Below are 21,069 nucleotides of genomic sequence, written 5' to 3' on the forward strand. Positions count from 1 at the left end.
AGCAGGAAACTGTTTGCAGCATTTGTTTTCTGTGGAAAACAGAAATGTTTATTTCCACTGTCTATTTTCCAAGAGTGATCTTTGGCTTCTGCATGAACAAAACAAAAACTTAATACTTTACTAAAGCAAAAATGTCAAAGTGTGAGTTTGAGAGAGGCAGATGGAAACCAAGAGCATCAGGTACTTCAGTCTCCTCACAGAATTTTGCTTTATTAGCTTCTGCTAGTTTGCTTCTACTTTTTGGACATGAATGTGTGATTTTACATATAAATATATATGTATATAAAGTTAAAGGAGCATTGTGTTGAGACCAATACACAGATTCTAATTTCCTTGGGAAGCTGCATGATTAGCTCTGGATTGATAGAGGAAAAGGGTTAAAATGTAGTTTGATTTTTTTCTGTAAAAGGCTATAGAAGCTGCCAGTTTTTAAAAATTATGGAATAAAATGTAGAAGAAAGAGACAAGTAAAAGCTGTCAGGAGACTGACAGGTTAAAAGGTGTTTTATAAGAGATGAGATGGCAAATCCCATCTAGATGCCAAGGGTTTGTCACTGTTGTGTGCTTCAGGTTTGCCTCAGCTTCGCAGGCTGCAGTGGTACAAGTTAATTTTCTCACTGCAGAAGTATCTGCTCCTGTTAATAAATTAGAGAAACTGCCAAAAGCAGAGTTCTTGGTGCAGGGACAGAGATCCCTCCTTACACCATATGGATTTGATAATGTGCTGATAATTGTTACATGTACAGCAGTCGATTCTGGTACTGGGTGTTTTGCTGAACAATCTACATTATTGATTTTTAATAATAGTGGTGTTGATAACAGCAGCAATAAAATCACATCACCGTGACTTTATTGTCAAGTGTGAGCACGGATTTGCCACAAGTGCTGGGGATGGACTGGAGGAGCTCACACAGATTGGACAAATAATGTATCAACACCATCGAGGGTGCCAGATCCATGAAATGGATCCAAATGAGCAACAAAAGGTGCTTTGTAGCAATTCTGGAGTTTCCCTGTGGTACTGACCACTTCCCATCTGCTTCTGCCCAGCTGTGTTCAAGGCATCAATGGGATTCCTCACAGTGGCATAAATCAAAGGCTAGTGAAAATGTTCTGTTCAGAATATTTGATTTATTGCTTTGATTGCTGTGATAATTAGTGCTGCCTTGTGCTTTAGTTGCTTTGTTAGTAGTTGTGGTATTTCCCCAGGTTCATTGCATTAATTAACGTTTCACAGAGTTGTTCCTTCTTTCCTTGGAATGTGGTCTGTGGGCAGCAGCCTCCCTGCACAGGTCTCTCAGTGCTGATGAAATCTCAGCATCTCTGATTACTGCACAGCACTTCTGTGCCCTGCTCTCCCCAAAACACCTCCTCCAGTCCTGTCAGCCTGATTCGGCCTGGGGGCAGATGAACTCTGAGGTTTCTTACTCAGAAACTGGAAGCAACAAATCAGTTGTTTGTGGTACCATGGCCTCTGCTGACCTGGGGACTGTCAGGTGTTCACACACTCACCTGTGGGAACTGCAGGCACTGAATTTTACTCATCACTTCTATGCTGTTCCACTTTTTTCCTTGATAAAATCTACCCCTTTGCAATAAGCTTTACATTTTCAAGTGAACATCTGAGGCCAAATCAATGTGTTTCTGATGTTGTGTACTGCAAGTGTCAGTGCAAGGTAAAAGTAAAGTCTGATGAATTGTGTTTGGTACCAGAGTCCCACAGAGTCTGGAATGGTTTGGGTTGGAAGGGTCCTTAAAGCCCATCCAGTGCCATTCAGTGCCATGGGCAGGGATGCCTTCCACTGTCCCAGGGTGCTCCAAGTCCCAATGCCCAACCTGGCTTTGGGTACTTCCAGGGATCCAGGGGCAGCCACAGCTGCTCTGGAAAAAATATCATTCCTGCTATCCCATCCAACCCTGCCACTGGCAGTTTAAAACCATTGCCTCCTGTCCTGGCACTACCTGTCTGTACAACACCTCCCTCTGTTTTTTATAAGCCTCCTTCAGGCCCTGCCAGGGGCTCTAAGGTCTCCCTGAGCCTTCTCTTGTCCAGGTGAGCAGCCCCAGCTCTCCCAGCCTGGCTCCAGAGCAGAGGGGCTCCAGCCCTGAGAATGTCTCTGTGCCCTCCTCTGGGCTGGCTCCAGCAGCTTCAGTCTGTGATGTGCTGAGGAGCCCAAGTAATTTGCAGTTACACTTCACAGACTTTCCCGTAGCCATATCAAGATTAGGATTGGCTTGAGAATCCAGCCTTCAAGCACCATGAGCTCCCAGCTGAGTATCTTCCATTATCCTTTCTATTTTCAGAAGTTACTTAATTGTAGTGTGTCTCCAAAGATTGATCCCATAAGTTCACATCTTGTTTCTGTTTATCTGAGGGATGGCATTCCTAACTTGTCAAATATCACATTCCTCAGTGACACCTTCACTGGATGATCTTTAAGATCCCTTCCAACCCAAACCATTCTGTGCTCCTTTGATCTTACTCCCCAAATGACAAAATTTGTGAAGGTGTTTGAGCTTTAGAGGGCAGCTGTGGCAGCTCCCAGAGCAGTGCCTGTTATGGGCACACAGACAGAGGAGCCCTGTGGGTCTGTGGATCGTGGTTATCGCAGCCCTGGGCTGTGCTGGGCTGTTTCAAACAGAGCCAGCAGCTGGGAACAGCTCGGTGGCCAGAGATGCCACAAAGCTCTATCTCCTGGGGCCTGTGTGGCAGGCAGGGATGAGCCCTGTGCCGGGCCTTTGGTGAGCAGGTGCTGGGGACAGAAAGCAGAGCTGTCCTCTGTCCCTCGGTCAGCAGGGACACACCAAAGCCGGCGTGACGCCCTGACTTCATGGGGTCTTTGACCTCCTTGTGTGATTTGAGACTCTGCTGCATAAAGCCTTGCACTTTTTCCAGGGAAGGTCACATTTGTTCAAAACATAATTTATTTGCATTTCCTTTATTTTCTTGTAAATTGTCTAACTTTAGCGCTAGGGGCACAGATGAAGGAGCTGCTGCCTCACAGATTTTCCATTTACATAAAAACCCCACCCACAAACACCCTTCACTGTCACTGCATCCATTTTGTTGAGTGCTTTTCATTTTCCATGACCTTGAAAACATTAGGGCGTTTATTAATTAATTCAGATTTACAGCTGGGTGGAGGGGAGAATTGCAGATCGGAGATAAGCAATTTGTTTTGTGCCCCTTATTTGATGAGGATTACAGGAGAAATAGCCCAAGCCATTGCCAGGACTTCCCATCACAATCAACTCTGTTTTTCATTTAACCACTGGATGAAGAGTGACCTAGCAGGGGGAGAGTCTGAACTTAGAGGGATGGTTGAAAACTGAATTCCTGACAGTCTTGGATGTGAAAAGGAGCTGGAATTAGCTCTGCTTTTAACTCTTGCTGTGATTAACTCTGAACGTTTCCTAAAGTAAACCTTTACATACTGCTATATAAACACAGCAGTAAAAGGAACTCTGATTTGGACAACTCTGTCAAAGTTTGTTTCTTTTGTAAAGAAAAAGCAAATTCTTTTCCCTTCAGGTTGCGTTTTACTGATTTTAGCAGTTCTTGCAGGGAGCTTATAGAAGAAAATACATCTTTGATTCATTCTTTAAGCCTCAGTCCCAGAGCTGATGTCAGGGAGAGTTATGTGTGCATAAAGAGGAAGAAAATGTCTTGAACTTCTGTGCATTCTCAAAGAAGGATATTCCCTCCTCACCACCCTAATTCTGAATTCTCTTTCTAGACTACTGGATTATCATGTGTTCAACCAAGGATTTAGTGGAGCAGGTGAAGAGAGGACTCTAAATATGTCTAGCTAGTGTAATACATCTGTGCCTCTTTGTGCCTGAATAGAATAAAATGAAACAGAATATTATGTTTCACCTCCTGTTCCTAATATACAGCCTTTTAAAATAGAGAAAAAAATATCTAATGTTAGTGACATGAGATTTTGACATGCACCTGAGCAGTTGCTGTGCCTTCCACTAAGAAGTGTGACACTGAAACCTGCCTTGCCACGTTCAGCTGTCCCTCTGACACCTGACTTGGAATCTGTGCCACATGAGAAGGAGCCTTTAGTCCCCTGAACCCCACACTGGTTAGGAAGCCAGCAGCAGAATGCTAATAAATTTAATTTACTTGCTTAATCTCCCCTGTGTTTTGTATTAATATGAATAGCATTACAGGAGCAGGGATGTGCTTATATAACAAAATGTTCTCCTTCAGCTTAAGGTTAATGTAGTTACTTGTATTTACCACACACCAAATGGGGGCTTAATCTCCTGCAGCAGGACCAGTGACTTGTGTGGAAGTTCTGTTGTCTGCCAGGAGCCTCTGAGCCAGGGACTGGGACCTCACCTCTGTGTAGCTTCCCCAAATCCTGGAGTATGAGATGCTGGAGACGTTCCTGTCCCACCACAGATGACACAGTGGGGATGTGGAGAACAGTGTTGATCCAAAGCATGGGTTTTCCTTGTTTGCTTTCATAGCCTAAAGCACAAGTAAAGGCCTGATTTTCCTCTCTCACTCAAAGGTTCCTTGCTATTGGATTGCATATGGTGCAGTGTAGAAAAGATGTGCTGTAATGTACACTGGTCTGTTTTTGTTAATTAAAATGAGAGAGATTGATCATTTTTTCCTGTCAGCACTGGGGTCAGGTTGCCTTCAGCCCACACTGATGGAGTCTCACTGGTGACTGCACTAAGCAGCCCTGCAATGTTTGGCTGACTCACAGACACCCAAGGAGAGGGGATGTGCCATGACTTTATCCTCTCTCAGTCAGCACCAGGCACAGGCATCTCTCTGTTTTGGGGTGCTCTCTTCCTGTACATCATAAGAAATTAATCTGTGAAGTTGTAACAAGTGCAAATATGATTATCCCATCCTCCTGCTCTCCTCCATTGTCCCTGACTTCACAGGGGACATTTGCCAAATGGGCAAGCGTGATTAAACTTTGGACATGTCTTCAGGATGAAGTTTTGTAACCCATTTTCATCTCTGAGCCTGCTTTTGTACCTCCTGGACGTGAGCTGGCTTTGTTTTCCTGTCCTTTTATAGAGCCAAGATAATACCACCATTTCATGAGCATGGAATAGCCTCTCTGTGCTCCATGTTTTTGTTAATTTTGAGACAGAAAGCAGCTGCTCCGTTCAGTCTAATTTATTTTCTGCATGAAAAGGGAGAGATGTCTCTTGTCATTCTGTGCAGAATATGGGCATGATTCTGATCATCCAGCAACTTCACAGCCTAATTTTGCCAGTTTCAGCTGATTTCTTCTGATACTGTTTGATAGAAGGAAGAGTGAGAGCCTCACTCAGTCTTATTTGTGGTTGTTACAAAACCTGGATAGACAGGGATGCAAATAAATCCAATCTTAGTTGTTATTCTCAGCAAAATATCAAGTGTGATAGCTGGAATGTCATTTGTGATGGAAGAGATTTTGTTTTCCTATCTCAGCTTTTCAGAGATAGAGTGTTTGCTAACGTTTAACAACAGCCTGATGTCAGTGGAAAACTCAGATGCCATTTGACATAAGCTCTCACATTAATCAAGAAAAATGTGAGTTCTGAGAGGCATTTCTGCTACCTGAACAGAAATGAGCCTTGGGGTTACAGTGGAAGGTTGGAGATCATTCTCAAGCTGCTTTTTCTCCTCACATGCTGCAAAACAGTGTTTTCAAAACACAGCCCCTTTCCAAAAAAAGCATTTTCATGGCTTCACTGCATTAATTATAAAGGTAGATGTAAAAATGTCTTAATCCCAGCAGTGCTGATGTCAAATAATTGTTAGTGCTTTAAGAGGCTGATGGAGAATATTTTGACTTGAGGGTAAAGGACGGAAAGGGAATGGTTTTATATTTATTGTGCTACCATTCCCAGTGCCTGAGAGTCTGCCTCCTGTGCTGTGTGGTGTGACTCTGGGATTGACAGCCACTGCTGCAGAGAATCTGCAAATCACCTCAACTTCCTACCATGCTGGCATTTATTTCTTCCCCCAAGAGATGACTTTGGTGTGATCCCTGCATATCCTTCAGCAGGGATCTCATGCTCCCTGTGGAAGTAAGGTATCACCCATGCTGCTGCATTAAATTCCCTTCAAACCAAAAAGCAGTTTGCTGGAATGCTGGAATTGCCTGTTTGTCTGGGAACCAGCCTGGAAGTTGTGTCCAGGATTTGTGGTTCTGCCATCAAAGTCCAAAGTGTCTCAAGGACACTTCAGTGCCACGAGGAAGGTGCTGAGTGAGGTGACCCTGCTTTTATCAGGGTGAGTGCTGTCTTCTTTTGTAGACATCTCACTAATGGAGCAAAAGCCATTATACCACGGTGGCTCAGGACTCGAGATAGTAACAGAGGCACTTGGAAAGTTTTAAAGGTATTATTGGACAGCAGACTCATGTTTGCAAGTGAAGTTCAGCACTGTTCTTATTAAGAAACAATGAGCTTTTAAATCTGTCTGGGCTTTTCATTCCATTCAAAGCCATCTGTACCTGTTCTCCTCCAGTAATATATGCAAGGTATCTTAAAGTTTTATAAAGTAAAGTAGGATGCATTAATCTGAGAACTTCTTGTAAAACAAAAATGTATTCGGTATTTTAAAAGGTATTTTTAAGAAAAATGCATAAAAATACAGAGCACACCTGACTGTACAGAAACAATTGGTCTCTTTGCCATGGGGTGTTGTGGATGCCAAATGTTTATGTGGATGTGAAAAGTAATTGGAGAAATGCCAGGGAAGAAAGCAGTGATGGGCCATTACAGGTGGAGATGATAACCCTTGGAACCAGAGAGCCCTGGAGCCAAAGGTTGGTTGATGGTTTGAGTGTTTAGCAGGGAAGTGTTTTCAGAGGATTTTCCTGCAAAAGGCTCCCAACAGTGGCCACTGCCCCCTCCTCAGGGTATCCAGGGAGGTGGTGGATTCTGAGAGAGGCTTCCCAGGCACTTCCTGCTGCTACAAGAGAGCAAGCTTGGCTGACAGGAAAGTCTTAGTGGAGCTTTGGGGTGAAAATAAATAAGAAATGGGGAGGTAAAACCAGGGCTGGAAGAATGCAGCCTAGCACACCCACGTGGTGGGGTAGTCTCCCTCTTGCTCAGAGGAAATGAGACTCAGGAGTCCCTGTGAGGAGCATCAGGAACGTGCCCACTGGCTGATGTGGGAGGCTGGACTCTAAACAAATCTTTAGTCTTCACCTCTATGTCTGTTCATCAACTTCATTACATTTTCCTACTCAAAATCCCATTTTTCTAGTTGCTTCTTTGAATGATAAAAACCATGCAGAAATGTATGTTGTATTAGCCATGTATAATATGCAGGAAATCAAATCAGGCACAAAACCCAGGCACCATCTTTATTAATACTACAGTTTGGGGGGAGGGAGGGAGGGAGGGAAGCTCTTTTATTCAAGCTTTTTAAAGGAATGAATAAAATCCCTTTATTCATTCTTTTAAAATATCCAGACAACTCAAACTAAAAGCAACTCTCAGCATATCATATCCAGCAGCTGGGGAAGTGAATTTTGCACACAGCACACACATTATCCATTCCAGCAGCGTGCACACCTTTATCCTCTGTCTCCTACCTGCTTTCATAATGAGCCTTCCAGAAGCAAGAACACATGTCCTGAAACAACTTCTGAGGGTTACTTAATTGCTCAGTGACCTTTTCTAGATTTGCCAAACCGCTTAAGCTCAAGCACCACTCGTCAGTATTTAATGTATACCATGAAGTGCCACTCAATTTTCAAATACTCCGTTCTGAACTTAGTTATTATTTCCGTGAAGAAGGATTTCCAAATTGCTCCCTGTTGGCAGAATGAAAGCAGATAAAACTGGATAAATCCTCAGGTACCTGAAATATGCCAGGGGACAACCAGCAGGGTCACTTTGTCACACGTTTTGAACTCAGAATTTTGTCTTGAAATGGTTGTAAATTTGTGAAAATAACCTTGAGAATCAGAGGGTCAGAGACAATGCTTGGGGGAAAAGTGTGCAACAGATAATGTGAGCTTTCTCTCATTGAAACACATACAAAGCAATGTTTGCATGTCTAAGTGTTCTATCATACGCTCATAGATATGGAAATGAATAATATTTTCTCCTGACCAAGGTCTGTAAAAAATTAATAATGGAGAATTGACAGGTGAGTGGTAAGGGTTCATCCTATTGCCGTGACCTCTGCAGCTGGTAATCCCTGAGCAGAGTCTTGTGTTATTCCATTCCAGGAGCACTGCAGGATGACTGTGAGTTGTGAAGTGGCAGTGAGATGATGTAAAGCCTCAGCCTTCCCCAGGTTCCTGTGGAATGGGCACCAGGAGGCAGCTCCCTTGCTGCCTAAGACCACCTTGCATTTTAAATGCACTGATAGACAATTTTCATATCAACATTAGTTCATGGGCCACTTCATCCCCTCTTTGGATGGCACAAGCTTAGACACTCATGGTGTGTGCATGACATTTTCCTAACTCCAGTTTGTGAGTCTGAGGGCTAGAAATACAACTTTTATTTGCAACAAAGGAGAGAATATCTGTTAATGATGTGACACTAAGAGCTGAAGACCTCAGCAGATGTTACAGCTTTAGAATTTAATTTGGGTCATGTGCCATAGTGGCTATGATACTTACTATTATTGCAGTGTATGGATATATTTTTGCAAGGGTGAGAAGGACATTTGAGAAAGAAATGTCCAAAAAGGGGTTAAGTAGAAAGAAGACAAAATGCTGCTCTGTCTAAGCACTTCAAACCACTCCCTAAAGCTGTGAAGATCCAGAAGACACTGGCAAGTCATTGCTGATTAAAGGGAGCAAGCTGGGGTGCTCAGGTTCCAGCTGATGACTTTTCTTATATGAGAGTTTACAAATTCCATTGCACCCATGTTAACTTCAGAATTGTTCTTGTTACCTTCCTCCATTGAAGTGCAGTGCTTGAAAGTTGATAAAATAGCAAAAGTAATTATAAATTTGGCTGGGAGACAGGAGCTATGTCTGCTTGGATCTGTGGCTGTTCAATATTCATTTTTCTTCCTTTTGCACAGTGACAGGACACAATTTATTTTTACAATTGTATTGAGATATTTTATGGGTGCTCTCAGAGGAGCAGTTTAGTTGGAATCCTCTCTGTACTAAGATGCTGTTGTTGGTCAGTGCTTTTTTTCACACCCCAGGAAAAAAGGGCTGCACTAAGGAAGAGCAGAGTTCAGGATGCAGGTTCCTGGGGATTCAGGACTCTGTTTGGAACATGCAGCCTGATTTGGAGATGATGTCAGAGTCCTTGAATGAAGTCATGGATCCAGGGAAGCCCTGGCTGATGGCCTGCAGAGTAGGATAGATGGAGCAGTTTCTCTGTCAGGCATTGCTGGCCAGGGACAGCTGCTCCTGCAGGGTTTCATGCAGGTGGCAGCAGCTGGGCTTGAAGCAGAAAGATATGAGTCTAACAGAACTTCAAGGGAAAAACTGCAGTGTCTCAAAGCTCCTTTGAGTTAGGGTTGGGTAGGAATGGTTTGTCCTGCTGGCTGCTGGAGAAAGGTGTTGGAATCATTGTCCGTGTTGTGAGGAATAGCTGGGGGTGTTGTGGTGTACATTGCTATTGCCTAGCCAAGGTGCTAGGCATAACAGCCTCACAGCAGTGAGCTGAGGGGAGCTACAGGCCATGGCAGAGCCACCCCTCTCTGCAGTACACAGATGCCAAACCTTCCTGGAGGAGATGGCAGGAACGGGAAGGGCTCCAGTGTTTGCTTGCAGCCAGGCACCTGAGTGAGGCCCTCTTGTGTGAGGCTAGCACTGACTCCTGCCATGATGTCCTGGGGTATTTTTACTCCAAAAGCACAGTCTGCAAAGGCTAACTTGTTGTGCCATGTACAGCAAATGACCCGTCTGCTGAGCCACCTGGAAGGCCTCTATTTTTAGGCTCTTTGCTGGGAGCAGTTGTAACTTGAACTGACACATTGTTAGCCAGAAGCGTGGCACACGAGGCAGGAATATGTCCGGAGCCACGCAAGCCACTGATTGTTAGCAGCACTGGGAACAGGGGCTTGGCAAGAGCCACTTTGCTTTTTCCAAGTGGGAAAGCAAGGAAAGCAAGCACACAGGTTTAACTAGGACAGGCCTGGCTTTCAGCAGCCTGAACAGGTCAGTCTTGAGCTCAGAGAAGGGAGAACAATGAAGGGCACCTTTGACCTGAGTGGGCAGAGTCCAGCCTGGCAGTTACCAGTTGCAGTGTGAGCACACCCAGGTGCCTGTGGCCTGGAGTACACTGCTGAAGCCTGAGCTGTACATGGAAGGAATGAGGTTTTGACTAAAATTTTACAGAGGTTTTTCTTTTTTCTTAATAAGACATCTTCTCCCCAGATCTTTACACTTATTCCTCACTCCTCAGCTACTTATATCATGGTCACAGAAGCCTCGTGACCTTACACAGGCAGTTCCTTTCAAGGCCACTGTCAAGGTACAATCCCCTCATCTTCAGATATTTCTGTATTTTCTTTCTGTATGTTTGACTTTGAATATTGCTGTATTAAATCACACTCTATTGTGCCGACAGATAAATCCTTATTTATCACTTTGCACACCTTTGTTTCATTCCCATAAGGAACTGGAAAAGCTTTCCTGTCTGTGGATCCACAGGAAGTTAATTTGACTTACTTTGTGTGTTTCTCTGTGGGTGTAGGTGGACATACCTGTTTGCTTTCTTACCAGTGTTAAATGCTGGATCCAGGGAATTTTGGTTCCTTTTTCTCAGATCAGTTTTGACAGCTCTACCATGACAGATTTGCTTGGCAATCTGATTTCCTGTTTGTTTTTGCTGTGTTTTGAGAATAGGGAAGTGTAATCTCTGCCCCATATTCTAGTTCTACAAGAGAAGAAGTGGTGAAGCTTTGCTAAACAGTATCCTGTGCATTCCCAGGAAGGCAGAAGCACCTGCAGGTGTTGAGCTCATGTATTACTTGTACAAATGTTTGCAGTTTAAGTGCTGAGTTTTATTAAACTGTAGGCAAGGGGGTACTTCGATTCCACTCAGTCAATTTGCAACATCCTTTCCTTGCTTTGAAACACTGTCAGAATCTCAGTAGTCCATACCCTGCCTCTGAAAACATGCATTCATTGAGTTTAAAATGATTTCCACTTAGCTTTCTGTTGGGAAGGCTGTCAGACCAGTGTATTACCCAGCAATTGGAACTGACTGGAGGAGTTTTTTTCTGTAATACTTCTCTGCAGCAGTAGCAAGGTGAGGAAGTCAGCAGAATGCTGGTGTGTTTGGTCTCAGGCTTTTTGTGGAACTGCTGTGTGTGCTCCAGATGTGCAGTCAGATCCAGGAAACAAGGACTGTGAGGCACTTCAGTGCTGCTGAATACAGACCTGCTGATATATAAATATATACACACACCTCAGCTCACCAGCACTGCAGCTGCTAAGAACCCGGGGTAATTGTGGGACACACTTTGACCCTACTTGTCAAAACAATCAGTAACTCAGGGAGAGGATTTCTGCCCAGGCTGCAGCATATTCCTGTGGGATATGGCAACTTCTCCCGTGTGTAATGGAGGACGTGATTAATTCTGACTGTGCTGACACAAGAAGGTTATTGAATAGGATTTCCTCGTGAATGGCACATCCATTCCCAGGAAAAAACCATTACAGAGATGTCAAACACACTCCCATTGTGTTCTGAACACCCAGCCCAAGGCTGCACAAAACCAGCTCAGGGTGTTTGTAATTAAAAGCTGCAGAGAAGCATCTGCAAATTTGTGCATTTGATAGTAAAAACAATCGGAAGACTTATTTCTTGAAGGAAAATATTAACTCTGCAGCCTCCCTGAGTCTCCTCAGTCTATGTGTTTTCAGTAGCAGTGGAGCTGTGCCTGCATTGACTGTGGAGAGAGATGAGTCAATGACTTAGATCTGACTGCAGGCACCCGGGTCTGGTCAAACAAATCACTGATGAGCAATGCATTCATCACTGTTACCCTCTGGAAAGGAGCCAAGGACCTTGACAGGTCTGGGCTCCTCCTGCCTCAGAGCGAGGTGCACAACATCCTGACATTTGACACCAATCTGGGAGGTGGAGCTGGCTCCAGCTGACCTGCACATGTTTTCCCCCTACTGAGAGGAAGGAAGAACGAGTGACAGGTATTGCTCATGCTGCTCCGAGCACTCTGAAAGGTATTTTGGTGCAAGGTAATGGATGTAGCATTCCCCCTGAATTCCCTAAGATTTAAGTGTGCATCAGTGCTGCACTGACACAGCTCCCCTAGGCAGCACTCACCTTGCTGTTGCTGCATTCAGCTCACTGCAGGCAGTAGAAAGATTTGCAGCAATTAAAAACCAGGCAGAGGAATTGTTACCTGTCTGTGAAGTTCTGAAATGCTCCTGTAGCAACTGTTGGAAGGCTCTGCCCATGACTCACAAAGGCTTCTCTCTTTTTGTTCTGGCAGGGCCATTGTGGTGGAGGGAGCAGGGTGTCCTTGGGGCAGGCAGGGACAGCCAGGGATGCCATGGGACACTGTCCTGGTGCCACGAGAGAAGCAGGGACACCAGCTCAGGGTCCTACAGCAGGATTGTGTCACTGCAGGACCCTTCTGACTGCCTGCTTTATTCCCTTGGAATCTCCATATCATTCCCTTGGAAGCAGCTTGTCATGGTCATAATACAAAAGGTGCTTGACAGAGCACAAGTCTGAAGCAAGAAAAACAAATTGTTTATTTCTGCCATTTCATGCATGGATAGGACATCTTCTAACTAGGACATAAAGAGGATTCTGTGAAGGATCAAGAGATCCTGTACATTTTCTTTCCATAAGAAGTTTCAGGTATGTGCTAGGTCAGCACATATTGATCAGCGCCCTGAGTCCCTGCTGCAGCTTTCTAGGAGCATCAAGCACCTTAGGAGAATATCCATTAGCATACTGGATGCTAGCAGAAGTCTCATGGTTAGTAGAAGAATGATACTAAGATTAAGAGTTATTTAGTGTTAATGCACATTAAAAAACTCAGTGCATAGAGCCATTGGAAAGGAACTTGTTCAGAAAGTTTTCTGTCCTTCAGTAGTCAAGAATTAGGCTGGGAGGGTTTTGAATTTCAAGTACTTCTTAATATTTCAAATATGTAAGTGCTGGATATAACCTTCAGGTCACTAATTATTCAGTAGCCACTAATTAAACTCTGTAAATGCATAAATCAACTAAATTATGTTATTATTTTTGTTGTTGTTAGTGTAAAATCCTAGAATCATCGTTTTACTTGCATAGATTTTAACTGATCAAGTAAGTTTTTCTCCAAGTAAAAAGTTCATAAAATTAAATGTTATTTTCAGTGCTGTGCTTATTTTAGAATTTAATGGGATTCCGGGCAGCTGCCTGTTCTATTTATTTCTGCTTTTGTATATTAATTGGTTATATCATTCCTTCTGCCTCTGAGGTCTGGAGGTGGAAACTTTACAGCTTAATTAATCAGTGCTTTTGCTATATTAATGTCATTGTGGAAGCTGGAATTGGATGGGGTCCTTTTTTCAGCAGGGGTGAGGGCCATTTGTGTGAAGCTTCTTTTCCAAAGCATGCTCAGCTTTGGCTTCATGGGCTTAGCTCTGCTCTCAGGCTCACTGAGCAAACAGCCAGGAATCCATCCCAGTGTCATCAGTGCAGGTCCTCCAAAATATCTTCCATGAAATCAGATTTTGAAGAATTCATTGATCCACATGCTGTGGTGGCATAAGGAATTCCAATTGCTTGGGGCCATCTGGAGAGGACGCCTGGATCATTTCTCCCATGTAAGCAACAGCACACTTGGAGAAATCTGATGTGTTTTAAGTTTGCCTCTCTGGCTGAGCTTGTCAGCTGTGGCAGTTTAAATACAGTTCCTCCAACGATATAGTTACATCCCAATTTTTTCTTTCTTTTTATTTGTAAAGCATTTGGTCCTTCTTGAATGCAGCACCTTCCAAATTGAGAGTACAAGGTAAACATCACAGATTGATGTTGTTATTTTGGGCAGTGGTGGTGAAAGATAACTTTGTAGATGTGGAAAAACATTGAGTGAATTGTTAGGTAGACATTATTTAAAAGGTTTTGTGTCTTTCATGTGTTTGCTGTTTAATGAACATCACACTTTAGACTCTTTGAGAGTTCTGCTTCCATATCCCCATCTTGGTTTTGACAAGAGAAAACACTGGACCACCAATGCGAAGTTCAGCTTGAGCTAAAAGACCAAGTTAGAGAAATTAGAATTTGCTAATAAAGGAGCACAAAGGGAAAATGTATATCAGACTCAGGCTAGGGGCCATACAGAATATTGTCAAGGCTGGGTGGTACTATCTCACATTATGGCTAATACATACCTCAGACAAACTCAAAAGAACCTCAGAAGTGTCACTTTGGTGGGGGGAAAGGTGAAAATACATGGTGTAGAAAATGCCTTTTTATCCCAGTCTGATGATCAACAGGGTGCCTCTGTCCAAGACATCATCAATTATACCTTTTCCCCTAGAGCTGTTTACTGATCTATTTTCAGAGCTCTGTGTAGTAGCAACAACAACAGGAAGAAGAAAGGCTCAGCAAACAGGCTGTTTCCCCTTCAGGTACAGAGCAGAGGATCTATTAGTGGGAGGAGATGCTATTTTTGAAGCATTCCCACTGTCCCACTTATTCACTGGTCTCATCCATCCAGCTACCCCTCAAACCCCTGTAACAATGCAGGCACAAGCCTTTGGCCAGCTGTTCGTGTGGTGCTGCTGTTTAATGGCTGTTGGGTGAGTGAGCTGAAAGGCTCCTCCTGTGTCAGCCCCTGCCCCAGTTCCTGCGGGATGGGACACAAGGATCCCGCACAGCTGCGGGTCCCTCTGCTGTAAAGTGCTGCCAGTGGCAGGGGGAGGCACAGGAGTGCTGAGGAGCGGAGATGCTCTGAGTTAATGAACTGCCGGGAATGTCGTTTGTTTGTAACTGCTCTGATGAGCTGAGTGCCCCAGGGGCCACAGCCCCATCGGTGTAATCCCTGCTCCAGAGCTCCGGGCAGTGCTGCTCTAGGGGGGCTCCGTGTTTTCCATGGAGTGTGAGGCTGTTTGAACAGCCAAAATTTGATCCAGGCTCTACTTTCCAACAGTTCTAGAAGCTGAAAGTGCCCAGAGTTCAGTGCAAGAATCCTGACCTTCGTTTTCTCTGGATGAACTTAAGGGCAAGGCAAGCAAAGGGCCCCTGAGTGTGTGACAAATCATCTTCACAGATCTGCTCTGGCTTTAAGGCACGTTTCTTCCTGGACATCTTCCCCGGTGTGGGAGCTACACTTGAAATTTACTTTGCTTAGGAACTGTGAGTGCTTGGATTGGAAACCGACATGGTGTAACCTTGGGGGAGTCATGGAATTGCATATAACCCTATTTGCAAGTTTGGGATATTAAAATCCTCTTCTTGAAGAAGGGCAAGAAGTCTATTAAGTTCCCTAGGAGGCAGACTGCTGGGAAATGAGCATCATTGCAATTCACATGCTTGAGTGAGACATGAGTACAATTTGCTGTGAGCTCTGCAGCATGAGCAGCATTTTCTTCATTCTGTTGTACTGAGATTTTATAATTTCATTACTTTAAATTGAATAGGACATGAAGGCAAATCCATCTATGGAATTGAAGCATACTTCAGTGCATGCATTCATGCTTTAATATCTTTAGACAGGGGCACATCCCATTGGAAGTAGTTTGTGCTTATGTTGTGAAAAGCTTAATCTGGGAAACTGAGGCATGCATCCTTCAGATTACTTACCTGCCTAAAAGCTTTTTTCCAAATTATGCTCCCATTGAAAATGTATGGTTTTCATAATGATAAATATTTAACAGCCCTGAAGAATTCCAGAATTTTGCATATTTATCAAACAATTCAAGCAGAAAACCTTGTCCTATCCTTGCATACACTGCTCTAAAAAGGGGGAAAGTTTGCTTTCCATGGCTCATTCAGTTCTCAATAGGCAAGGCAGTTTAATTCTGGGAGCAGACCTGAAATAATTTAGTGCTCTCAGTGCAGCCATCAGGTGCAGGCATTGGTTCTGGCTCTCTGCAGGTGGAGCAGCGTGAGCTGGCTTTCTTCTTGAAGCTCTGGTTGCCATTGCCATTCTCCAGTGGCTTTTTTGAACCCTGTCCCAAATTCACAAAATACTCCTTAGATATCCCCCACCCCAGTTAGTCCTGAGACCATAATTTCATTTTGTTACTGACAGCTCCATACTGAATTCCATGATGAATGTATGCAAAAGGAGGGAACTACAGAGGAGAAGGTGACCATGGAAGAATTGCTTCCTCCATTCCACCCCTCTCAAGCACACAGCCCTTGTCCTCAAGAAGAGGTGGAATTGCTGAAGGAGCAGCAAGAGCAGGGAAGGGCAGGTCAGCAGCTGAGGGAGCCCAGGCCCAGGCAGGGGCAGCATCCTCCCCAGTAGGGCACAGCCCCACAGCACCTCAGCTGGGAAAGCAGGACAGGGCTGGGGACCACTGCAGGTCCAGAAAAGTCCGAGAACTCGGGAGCAAACATGGAAACAGCAGAGCTCAGGGCAGGACTGGCTGCAGGACCGAGGATCCCGACTCCACAGCTTGAAGAGAGATCTGTCATTCAAAGATGAGTGCTCCCTTCCCTGTCTCCTCCTGCAGCTTGCCTGGCACTGGCAGTGCTGGGCGGCTGTTCCCTTCCTTCCAATGACATGAATCTCCTAAAGCCAGTCACTGCCTGACCAACACAAGCAATTTATGGGAAAGACTTCTCTTGTTTGCTAAAGTGTCACACCAAGGCAATTTGAGATCCGGGTTTATATTCCTATTTCTTTAACTGCCGTTTCCTGCAAATTCACAGCACTGAATAAATGAAGAGCACACAGTAATAAATCACTCTTGTTGAGGCTGCTTGGTGCCCAAACACTGCAGCCAGAAAGAGATGTCACACCTTTGCTGTGGTGACAGTGGAGGCAGTGAAGGATGATGCTGCCCCCTCCCTCAGCGCCAGGCAGGAGATTCCAGCTATCATATCTCTTCAGCCCTTGATGTGTGCCAGCTGCCATTCATTAAGCAGCACTGGAGAATTTGCATCCATTCCCAGCACATCTGATTTACTGACCAAAGACTGGGAGCCTTTTCTAAAGAAAACGTTTTTCCTACCCTCCTTCACACATACAGCAGCTTGAAGTGGCGATATCTTTTCTTCCTTAATTCCTAACTATTTTCAAGGCAGCCCAATAGCTGCCTTATTTCCTGACCTTTTTAGCGTCTTCATATTTTACAGGCTCTTCCATGGACAGCTCCTGAGCTATCCTTTTAGACATGGCAGCTTGGCTTCTCCTCCACAGGATACTTTGCTGCAGTTCAAGGCTAAATATTAGGCTGTTCCCCAGAATTTCCATGGGATGCTCCAGCTGAGTGCTGAACCCTTTCAGTCCCACCCAGGAGAAGCACTACAGAGGTTCCTTGTTAAGGGAGCTGCCACATTTTCTCGTTTGGTACTGTTTAGTCATGGGTCCTGTGCCTTCAGGCTGCCTGAGGGATTGTCTCTACAAAAGCTGTTTTAAAACAGACTTTGCATCAGATTCCTGAGAGTTAAAGATGATCTGGCAATGTTTAGTGCCATTACTGTTTTTCTTTGTGCTCCCTATTTTAGTAGGTTCTTAGGAAGATGGCTTTGTGATAATCTCTCCCTAATCCTGCAGAAACCTGGCTTTTCCTGGGCTGCTGAGGGCTCTGGTGAGGAGAGGCTGCATTTGGGATATAAATGCACTTGGCAGCATGATCTTTCTTACACCTGATGGACTCCTCCAGATCAGAGGGATGATCACTCTGATTCTCTGCCACTTCTTTGTGACTCATTTTTGGTTACTCAGAAGTGTCTTTGGAAGGAAGGGATTCTTCCCCAGCTAAGCCATGATGGGTTTACAAACCTATTGGGCTTCCTTTTTGGTTTTGGTGGGAAATGAGACCCACTTCTGCCTTCAATTCAGTGATCACAGAGAAGGCAGCTGCCTGAGTTACAGCCCATGTCCTCCAGAAGAAACCAAACACTCCTGTGGAGGTCAGGACATGGAGTTTTGTACCAGTTTGAGCTGAACTACAGCTGGCAGCCCAGGAGCAGAGAGGTGCTGCATCTTTTTGTTCTCCCAAGACATCTAATTTTCTAGAAGAGGATATAAATATTAACAAATAATTGCTGTTCTGGTTAATAAAAGAACACATTTTCCATCATCCCAGGAGCAGGCATTGATTTCTGTAGAAATTCAGCAATCTCAATTCAGCAATTCAGAGAACAGACCTGTTCACTATTTATGACTTACACTGAATGGTTTTCTAAAAAATAGAGTCAGGGATTTGATCTTGAATGATTCATGGAAATCAGAAAAAAGGTCAGTCCCCAAAAAAGTCTGATAAGTATTTCAGAACTGCAGCAGCACCTTCCCTTCCCAGACTGTATTCCTGGCTCAGTTATCATCTTTGAACTCTCCATTAGTCCCTGATTTCTTTCTGTCTTGCCCATAACCATCCTGACTAAATCCAGGGACAGGCAATTCCATCATTGTCTCTGTTAAGCTCCCAGCACTCCTTCCTGAGTTACCACAACAACAAGGATTACGTGACAAGCAAATGAAGAACCAGTCAGATAATGGAGTTTTTAAAATGGGGATTACTGGTGCTGAAGATGTAATGGCCTCTTTGATGCTGTTACTATCTATAGCACAAATCCTTCTCAGTCTTTGGACTATTGACCTGACACACTGAAAAGGCTCCTTTGCAGCCCCCATTGTCCGGAGAAAGGGAGAAGCTTTGAGCAGTGAAGCCTTCAAGGCACAGGAAAAACACAAGGCAGAGAGATAAGCTCAGTAATTTGAAAGCATTTGATTTCTTTCAAGCACAATCCCAACGTTTTAGCTGAAAGTGATATCCCGATCTTATCTGTGTTGCTTTTTCTCCAAGGTGTGCACTCAGTACTTTGTAATTTCCAAAGATACTCCGAGCTGATCTTCCAGCAGCTTGCAAGTGAGATCTGCTGGAAAGGACTGTCTAAGGAGATTTTGGGGAAAAAGTTGTCCTTGACCCTTGGGCTGTTGTTCCTTTGGGGTGTCTACTGGTTGGACAGGATGACTGGATATAGACCTTTGCTACCTAAGACTAAACAGCTGGATTTGGGAATAACTGGGCTGATTGTTCTTGGTTTGGGAGGTATCACTTAATGGCACAGGATAATTTGCAGAAAGGGGAGGTTTTTAACCCGTTGTCCATAACACAATGCTGATTATCTGCAGAGCTGCTAATGTCCAGGGAGCCTGGACAAGCATCAGCCCTTTGCTCTTTCATCCAGAGAGTCCTGGGTTGTTTTGCAAATAGATTATCAAGTTCATAATATTGTGAGGAAGTCAGGGTTTGTAATGCTTCCTATTTTATGGATACAAGGTGAAATTCTCTCCTGCATTATGGCGACATTGTGATTTCTAGCAGAGTTATGAAGGCTGCCTGCAGGAACTGAACAGGTGGAGCTGTGCTTCACACACATACTCCCCTGCTTGGGTCTCTGATTAGTCCCTGGTTTTGTGAGAACTCTGTGGGATACCAGGCAATTAGCAAGTGTTGGACCAGTTTCAGTTTGCTCTGAGACTGAAAATACGTGTGCTAAGGAAAACTGAGGGGTGAGGCTGAAAGCTGCACTTGTAGAGAAGTTGCCTCCCTCTGTTTTGACTCTGTTCCTCAGCTGCATTCACAGCCAGGCTCGTGGAAACTCAGCACAGTGGGACTCATCCAAGTGTCCTCTGAGGAGATCCTTGTCCTCAGTGTCCCCACGAGCTCTGCCCCCCAGGGCTGCTGTCCCTCCTTGTGTGCACAGGCCTCTGCTGATGCCAACACCTTCGGTAGGTGACACTGCTCAGTTCACAGGGGCTTGGTGCCTCTTCACAACTCGGGACTCAAAACATTTGTCCAGGAGCTTGACTTCTACACTGGCTTCAGAGCATTTTCCCTTCCAGTGCTCCAGTTCTGGATATCAGAGCTGTTTCAGCATTTGTGCTCAGCATTTTATTTCCACAAGCCTTGGACATGTCTCTCTGCTCAGTTGCATGGTTCATGGAGCATCAGTACATCACTGGCTGGAGACTCCTGGGCTTTAGCCTTGCTGCCTTTACTCCCTTCTCTTTCCCTTCTCATGGCAGCACTCTGTAACAAACTGGGTTGCCCTTCCTGTATTCAAACCCTTCAGCTATTGGCAGGTGGTTTTCAGGACCCCCATTCGTTCCTGAGCCAAGCTGTACCTATTTAATTGTGTTAATTTAATCTTTCTTTACAAGTCAGTCTTTTCAGCTCCCTCATCACTTGTGTCATTTGTTCTGAACTGCCTACAAACTCTGTCAGTAAGGAGTCCATGACACAACACCATGTTATAGATGCAATTTCACCACAGTGGCAAAGAAGAAATTTTAGTGTTTCCTTCTTCCTCAATGCAGTGCCACTGCAGATTCTCCCTCAGAATTCCTTTGCTTTCTCTTCCCTTTTGCTGATGTATTTTAGTGAATACTTACTGCCAGTTTCTCCTAAGGCCCCAGGTGTTGCCCAGGGTCACATATAGTACATAGGATGTGGGGAAGCTATTGGCCTTAAATTGAGACCACTCAAGAAGGACGGTGGGCTTATTTGTCAGGATGGAGAGAGGTGCTGGTAGGAGTCCCCTGGGGTGCAGCAGTTAAGACAGAATTCAGGTAATGAGTCACAGCCAGAGCTGAGAACACAAGACAGGAGCTCTGTTGCTATTTTCTGCACCAACCTTTGCCCTTACACCCCAGGCCCAGAGGCCTGGGGAACGCCCCTGAGTCAAGTGCATGCTCTGAGCTGCCCTGGCAACCTGAGCAGCAGCACTTCCACCCTGCTGTGTGTGCAGGCACACCCGAGCTGGGCACAGCAGGGTTATTCTCAAATTCAGCCACACAGGGTCCGGGCTGTGTGACCTGATCTGTTCAGACTGGAGCTGGTTTAGGTGTGATCTCTTACAGAGGCAGTGACAGGGGAAGCTGTGGAAATGGAACGTGAGTTGATGTCTCAGAGTGTCACAGCAGAGCCTCAGCGTGGGGACATTGACTTGGCTTGGTGCTCAGGA

Source organism: Fringilla coelebs (assembly GCF_963513975.1).
Source record: "Fringilla coelebs genome assembly, chromosome: 12".
Lineage (NCBI taxonomy): Eukaryota > Metazoa > Chordata > Aves > Passeriformes > Fringillidae > Fringilla > Fringilla coelebs.